The 8,782-nt window shown below is 29.8% G+C and overlaps 1 long non-coding RNA gene across 1 annotated transcript; it reads left to right on the plus strand.

Annotated features, from left to right (window-relative positions):
* Positions 1-442: 442 nt before the first annotated feature.
* LOC122594454 lies at positions 443-1,302 on the plus strand. The gene is made up of 2 exons (XR_006323004.1): positions 443-487; positions 742-1,302. It is a non-coding gene; the product is annotated as an uncharacterized LOC122594454 (long non-coding RNA).
* Positions 1,303-8,782: the final 7,480 nt, after the last annotated feature.

The raw sequence follows: 8,782 nt of genomic DNA on the forward strand, positions 1-8,782 counted from the left end.
TGCCACCAGTTAGTGGAGCTTTAAATTGATTATAGACCATCCGATTCACAAATCAATTAATCTGAGCCGCATAAACCCTTCGTTTTTAGGTGGATAGTTAGTTACTATATAAAACAACATGTGGTCATATCCAAAGGCTTATCTTTTAGTTTGTATAAATTACTTTTTGCTACTCACGTTAATAAATCCGAGCAGCATAAACCATCCTTTTTAGGTGGAGAGTTAGTTAAAAAACATGTGTTCATTTATTAATCTTTAATTTGTAAATAAATGTAAAACAACACTTCAACAACACATGTTTCATATCCTGCAAACTGACTAATCGATTCTTTAGGACTACTTTTGAATTTCATATACTAAATTTCCCTTCATTTTTTCCATAAACATTCACTATATAAACACATGAACACCATATTTAGTTTGCATATATAATTCTACTCAATTTGAAGGGAAATTGATAAGTTATGTTGGAGTTTCTTATGAATAGGTAGATAGCATATATGCTTTTATTTAGTTAGTAGTAGGTTTCCTACATAAGGCTTATTAGAGTGATTTAACAAGGCAAACTTTTCTTCAACATTTTCAAATATATATATATATATATATATAAAAGTGGCTGTTGTGTGTATATTTGAGTCATGGTTAAGTTTACATGCTAGCTAATAAAATCAGACTCCATGACTCCATGGTGTGTGTATATTTGGTTCATTTATACCTTTTTCTTTACTTGGAACACTACAGGAAATACTCCGTAAGAAACAAAAAATCAAAAGCCGAAACGTTGTTCAAATGCCGCACGCAGAATCAAGAGCTGGCAGCTACCAGTTAGTTTATTTAGTTTATTCTTTCTTTTCTGTTTTAAGCTGGATTGCTAGATTTTTCTTTTTCAACTGCACGTACTATTCCATTTCAAATGAAGCAAAAAAGTTCTAGGAATCGAAAGGGGTCGTGAGGAGCTTCGTAAGAAGTTCCACGTGAAGATGAAAAAAGTTGCTGGTTTGACTTCTCATGGATATAACAAAGTTGGACGCAGGCTTTCACGCGTTGAGGATTTGATGGTGATCTTTTATACGGTCGCCGATGAAGATAAATTACTATGGGTCTTTAATGTTCTTGATGGTGAAGAGTGAGTAATGCTCACTGATATGCTTCCTAAGGACCGTTTTGAAGTAGTATTTTTATAATTTCATGGCTCATGGCGTGCAATGTCTGTAATGACTAATTTATAACTTTGATTGTTTGTATTTTAAGTTAACGACTTACGCTTTCAAAATTGCCATGAAGTTGGTTTTTCAGTTTTAATTTGGTGTCCGTGTGTGTAGTTTGTTCTCAGATTATATAATGAAATATATATATATATATTACTACTATGTTAAATAAAAGAATTTTTGGATATTTTGATGATAATGTGATAATCTTTGTTTGTTTTCATTCTTATCTCATATGAGTATATATATGTTAATAAAAATAAACATCTCATTTGAGGTTCGACTTATGTATGGATCCTATATTTTTTTTATGACTGTCAATATTTCATTTCTCACTTTTGTTCTTTGACTAGTACGGAGTATGAATTATTTCGTGTTTTTTTCCGTATGGTCTTTTCTTTTTTGCTTTTTAGCATGACATATAAATTTACTTTAATAATCGTTACCCGAGTTACGTACGGGTATTCTACTTGTTATTACAAGTCTCGAAAAAGAGAGGTCAAAGTTACAATCTAAACCTACCGAATTGCTTACAAATGTGTGTTCGTAAAACTGATCCAACTGGGCTTTGGATCTTTGTGTAGTTAAAAGGCCCAATATGTGTTATCTATTGATGGATGCCTCTACATTTTTAAATTATTTATCTTTCTCCTACATTATATAGCATTTGTTTCTGTCAAATTTTTTCAATTTTCAACTACTTATTTTCATCTATCTCTTTAAATATCAACCACTCATTTTTTTTCTCTCTTCCATAAATCATTTTATTGCTCTAGTTCATTCAAAATTTTTTATCTCAAAAACGGTACATCGATAAATTATAAAAGTTACATGGGTATTCGTAAAATTTCATGTTCATTCATTAGAGAGGTCATTCGATATACTTTTGACAAATTTTTAACTCCGAAGACGGAGCGCGTACGGTTAAGACATTTAACTATTACACTCTATGACCTATCATCTCATATGACTTATCACACATCATCTCACCGCCGCAGCACGCTCGTATTCTAATTGGTAGGAACCAAGCCCAATTTTAAGGACGAACTCAAGAAATTGTTTTAGTTTATTTTGTTGACTCTCAAGATATTTAGTTGAACTTTAAGACCCTTTTAATTGTAAGGGATAAGGTCATTTTTGTGAAAATAAACCATTAAGCCCAATTTTTTGGGTCAACAAGTTCAAAATATGCGAGATGTTTTATTTATTGCTAAACAAAATCTTAAAATTGTTCATTTGTAAAATATATATATATATATATAATAAAACATGATTATTTTTTATAAGTATTCTTAGAAAGTTTTATGTGGCAAATCCATATTTCACCTTAAAAAACTTTTTATTTAATTATGATGTCATATATAAATAAAATAAAAATAGGCCTTTTACATGTTTGATAAAAATATTAATCATTTATATAAATAATAAAAATTCTCTCTTATATACTATTACAAATAAAATGTCTTTTTTATTTAGTTGATTTATTAACTATATAATGATTGTGTTAGTTGAATTATTATATTTATATCAAGTTATAATGTTTTAAGAACAAATAAACATTACATAAATTTTTTAATGTATTTTATAATTTTAAAATTTTAATTAACATGTTCGGGTTGAATCCGGATTGATTAACTAATATATATACATGAACATGTATACATAATTAGATACATAGACACACATATTTCAAATATTTTTCTTGAAACAGTGCCAAGAAAAATTTGGCCTTTATTCAAAGTTTCCAAGAAAAATCCTCCTTCAGCAATAAATAAAATAAAAGTAATGTATTTTTCTATGTGAAAAAGAAATCCTTATTTTTATGTGCAACACAAAGTATAAAATAGTTATCTATAGTTTATTTTTCTAGCCTTCATAAAAACAAATTTTCAAGCCCTAACCTAAAATGTAAACATAAGCCCATAATTAGAAATATCTAAACACAAGAGCTAAAGAAATTTGAGGCCCTAAACATGTAAAAACCTTAAGCAACCATTTAACCCTTTAATACTGTTGAGCCGGCCGTGGTTATGAACTAAAACGATGCATATATTAATGTATTTTATCATACTAGTCGTTTATGATATTCCATTACTATACAATGCTTAAGAACTATTCAATTGATAACTTTAGCTCATAATAACCTCATAAATCATGGTGAAATCAACAATTAGACTAATTAGATAAATATTTGGTTTTAAAACCAATAAAAAAAATCTGGTTAATTAGCTTATACCTCTTGCATCTTCTCACGAAATGTTTGCATCGAAGTTAATCTTTGAAGCAAACAAAATTTTAATATCAAATTAATATCCGTTAATCCGTTTAATCCAATGCTATGAACAAGACGAATTTAAATGGACGAGAACGGTACCTGCGCGTTGCGGCGGCTGTCGAGTGGCGGTGAGATGGTGGGGTGATAAGTCATAGAGTGTGATTGGTCATAGGAGGTGATAGGTCATAGAGTGTGATAGCCATATGCCTTAACCGTCCGCCCTCGGATTTAAAAATTTGTCGAAAGTATATCAAATGACATCTCTAATGAAAGAACATGAAATTTTAAGAACACCCATATAATTTTTATAATTTATCGATGTACGGTTTTTGACATAAAAGATTTTGAATAAATTGGAGGAATAAATAATTTATGAGGAAAAAAATGATTGGTTAGATTTGAGTAGAGAGAAAGGATAATATAGTTATTTTAGGTATATATAGAATGGATAAGAGGATATTTTAGAAAAATAAATGTTGAAACTTAAAATTTAGGCATGGGCTTTTTGCTTTATAATATAGTAATAGATATATGGACATAGGCACATTTATGATAAAAAAAATAGGGATAAAGGCATGGGAGTGTAACCAACTATCACCAGAAGGCTATGTAATGTACTCATCTACTCGACTTTGCTATCTAGTGTAACCAACTATGTTTTTTGGGTTATGCAATGTAAACAACCGGTTAGTCGTCAAGTTACCGGTTACCACTTTAATTTCTATTTCTTTTTTATTAAAAAAATTGCCACTTGAAACAATTCGAGATCTATTTCTTCAAATGTTCATGTTACCCAGCCCAGTCATCAAAAACACCTAACCCAAAAAATTTCAAGCACAAATTAAAAACATCTGAACTTCAAATCTATCAAATAAAGAATGCAAACAAGTATAAACAAGTCCTAATCATGCATCTAATCATTCAGAATAACATAAAACCACATAATCATCCATTCAAGCATTTTATCGAACAGTTGGTGTGCGAATTTAAACAGAAATTATACCTTTAAAAATGATGATCTGAAATAAAAGAAAGAGAGATTCTGAATTGCAATTCCACCCCGAACAAAACCTACACTTTATTATTTCAGATTATGTAATGATTAAGATTGATGATGATTTTGACCAGGATTGAAAACGTTATGAGAGAAAAAGGAAAAATTTTTACTTTGAAATTGAAATAAACTAGTTTTTTTAAACCGAATATGTCTCGGTGCTTGTATCATTTTTCTCTAATTGAAAAGTGACTTACCTTGTTGTTCTGGTGACTCACAGACATCATATTACAACTGACGATTCTATCACTTATACTTTAATAAGATCATAAACAAGCAAAATAGCATAGAACAAAACATCATTTTTTCCGGCGAATTACCATTTTTTCCGGAGAGTGTTGGATTCGAAAACTTTTGGTCAAGGTTTGTGCGGGATCAATTTTTGAGTCTATTGGTGGTAGTTTCAAGTCTTAATTCGAATAAACAACAAAGTTATCGTGATTTTAATATTTCCGGCGAATCACCATTTTTTTCGGCGATACTACTATGGTCACATGTGTATAACCAGATGGAAACCTATAGTAGCATGTTGCTTACATTACATAACCCAAAAAACAAAGTTGGTTACACTATATAGCAAGTCAAATAGATGGGTCCATCACATAGCCTTTTGGTCATAATTGGTTACACTTCCATGCCTTTATCCCAAAAAATTAACATGTGGATGTATGGTTCCGCACAATCCATATCCAATTAACTATCCTCTCTGACCTGTCGAGAATTCCATGTATAAAAGTTTCTGAAAACATACTCACAATACTACAATAGTCTATTAGTATATCAACCAAAAAATTAAAACAAAAGAATTGGACCGGTTATCCAAGCCCCCCTACAAAGAAGTGAATTACTGGGTCTAGAGATGCATAAATAAAAATCTTAACTGGGGCTAGGACCAATCTTTTTTAAGCGTGTTCCATTCATTAACATTATAAGCCCATGTTCAGTTATAATTAAGCACAAAGCACTTAAATGGTCCTTTCTAAGAAGACCGATACAGTGATAACTGATACGTGCTATGAAACGCTTGGAAAATGATTAATCTTCTAAAAAAAGACTGATACTTGCTATGAAATGCCCACATAATTTTTATTATGTGCGTGAGTACGGATAAGGAAAACAAAATTCATAAAGTTACATACACTCGAAAAAATAGATATTGATAGCTGGTGGTTTCTTGTGCCCACTACCAACTGCAAATACTTATAAGAAACGGATATCTTAACTACATTATAAAGCATTTGACTCTCTTTTTTACAAAAAAAAAAAAAAAAAAAACTTGATCTACCAAAACTATCAATTCATCTTATATATTCATTAACTTAAATATCTCCATCTAATATACATATAATACCTTAATAAAATCATTTACAATATACATCCTTTAAAATAACTACAACATTTTCTTTTATATTAGTTAACTAATCTTCAGGCCCGTCCGTTAGATGGGTAGTCTCAATATAATATATATATATGTATATACTAGGTGTTTTACCCGCACGATGTGCGGTTATTAAATTTATTTTTTGAAAATAATTTTGACACAAATTCCATAAACCCCAAAATAGTTTATCAATATTTATATTTGATGAGAATTTATTAAAATATCATTGTCATATATAGAATTTTTGAAATTCATTAAATATGTTTACATAAGATAATTATTATAAAAATTTATAAAAATGACACATGGGATAAAAGCTTATGTGTCAATTTTTAAAAGTAGCTTTAAATTGAAAGAGGTTTTAAAATATTATGATAACTACTCTTTTAATAGATATATATATATATATATCAAAGGTTTTAAATAAAATTGAAAAATGTTAAATAAAAACTAAATAAAATTCAAATTGATAAAGTAAAACCTTCAACAGTATTAGTCAAATTTTATATTTAACCTCAAAATCTTTGGCTCCACATGAAGAGGCACACTATTACAGTATTACTTAACCTCAAAACATCCTTAGCTATAAAACCATGATAAAAGAAGTCAAGATATGTCAAGTAATGAATAATGATAGATTATGACATAAAAGCATCCTACAATTTAGTTCACATACTTCTGACACACTATAAACATTCATAGAAAGCAATTGCTTGATGAAAAAAGAAAAAGAGATGCACAACTTAGACGATTTAAAATTTTACACGATAATAGTATGATTTGAGCAACCATCCCACATTAAATTGACCATGCCGATACATCAAACAAAGACCATCTGAATCCAAGATACAGCTACTAATAGCTTAACCACCTTAACACCAATATATGTAAAACTTGAAATACATAAGAAAGAAGATAATATATCTTTTCAATTAAATATATATCGCAATTTGTAGTTACATACAGGCAGTTTTCAACTTTGGAGTTTATATGAGTTCTTAGAGATTCATGTCACCTAAAAACAATTTTTAAGAAAATATTGAAGCCTAAAAAAGTAAAGAGATAGCAACATGAACACAAAAGATGCTTACAAAACAGAGGGGGAGAGACGTGAAATAACAGCATCTAGAAAACTCGAAGATGTCTTGGTCATACACTCACAGAGAGAACATAAGATTTGACAAGAAATTGGAATGGTTAGGGTTTAACACAACATGAAGGGGGAAAATATGATGTGTTTAGAATCCGGGTTTTAGACTTTAGATCCGTATGTTTTGTAACAATTTTTCTTAATCTTTATTTAATTAATAAAATCTAATTTAATGTGTTTGATTTGGGAGTGTAAAGGGGTTTAGAGAAACCTGGTTTCTTTGAAAGTTTGTTATCTTAGTTTTTCATATGTCAGACTTCTATATGGATTTTTCTTTTTTTCCATTAATTAAGTTTTGTGGTTCAGTATTTCGTCATGGGCGGATTGCACTGTCAAGGTTCAATGTTTATATTAAACATGATAATCATCGTGAAGACGACAAAATCTCTATAAACAATATCACAACTTAATCAATACGAAAACTAAAAAAGGAAACACATGAAAATTAACTTCATATAAATATTGAATCCAATTAACCCTTTTTTTTCTAACTTTAGTTACATAAAAAAATTGTAGTTTGTTATATCTAAACTTAAGACAAACACAAACAACAATTTTAGACTATAACTTGAAACAAAAAGTGTACAGTATATAATTTGAAAAATACATACCAATTCATCAACAAACACCATCTCAAACGTTTTGATTTTTTTTAGGTTGTTCCACTTTGAAATAGTCCATACATGTACAACACAAAGTCGTAGATGATGGTTAACATGTGTTGGCTTAAGATCTTTAAGATGAACCAGTGTGGTCTTATTTTTGGTTGTTGAAGAAGAAGCCATTATAAACCTATAATGGACAACAAACTAAATTAATAGAGATAATAATAACAATAACATAATAAATTAAGAATTTAATGTTAAATAGTAATAATAATGATTAAATATGAACAAAGTATATAAAAAAAAAAAAAACCTCTTGATAGTCGACTATTTGTTTGGTTTGGTCATAGGCTTTGTTTTTGATTGAGAACATTTGAGGGTTTTTTCCTAGGTTGTATATCTAGAGATAATTTTTGGAAAACTTTAAGGATAAAAAGATTTTTTTAAATAATAATAAGGTCGACCTAGATTTAATAATTTAAAAAATATTTAAAAAATAGAGGATTAATGAGGAGGTAGTTTTAGGCTCATTATGACCAAGTGTACCCCAAACCTCCTATTTTAGTTAAAATAATATAGATTTTATATTAATAACCACTCCACTACCGTTGCCTGACGCAACCTCCACCACCCGTCATCGGTGCCATCATCGTTGTACCGCCGCGTCGCGTAGACATACGACTGATAATCAGGTTGGGATAAGTTTATATTTGATTTTATATCTGAAAATCTAGAATTAAACGTATAGTTATTGTTCTTGAGATTTAGCCCAACTGGCCATTTAATGCCCCTTACGTCTTTCAACCAAATGTTGGTCACAGGTTCGAAACCTTTGAAATGCATATTGGGAAGTCCTTGCCAATGAGGCGAGGCATGGAGTGTTCTCTAGCATTTAGTTGTTTTCCTTTAGAATGGTAGTGAGACTTCCACCATCAGTCATGTCCTCGGATTGACTGTGCTGGTAACGTGGTCGATCTCTACCCGACGATAAAGAGACAATGTCGCTAAATCCAATCATCACTGTTTTTTTATTTAAATATTTTTTTTAAGAAACTACTGATATTAAATTGGCACCATTTTTAGTGTCCTACATTCGTATGTATCTTTAT

The sequence above is a fragment of the Erigeron canadensis genome, chromosome 3 (assembly GCF_010389155.1).
Source record: "Erigeron canadensis isolate Cc75 chromosome 3, C_canadensis_v1, whole genome shotgun sequence".
Classification (NCBI taxonomy): Eukaryota; Viridiplantae; Streptophyta; class Magnoliopsida; order Asterales; family Asteraceae; genus Erigeron; species Erigeron canadensis.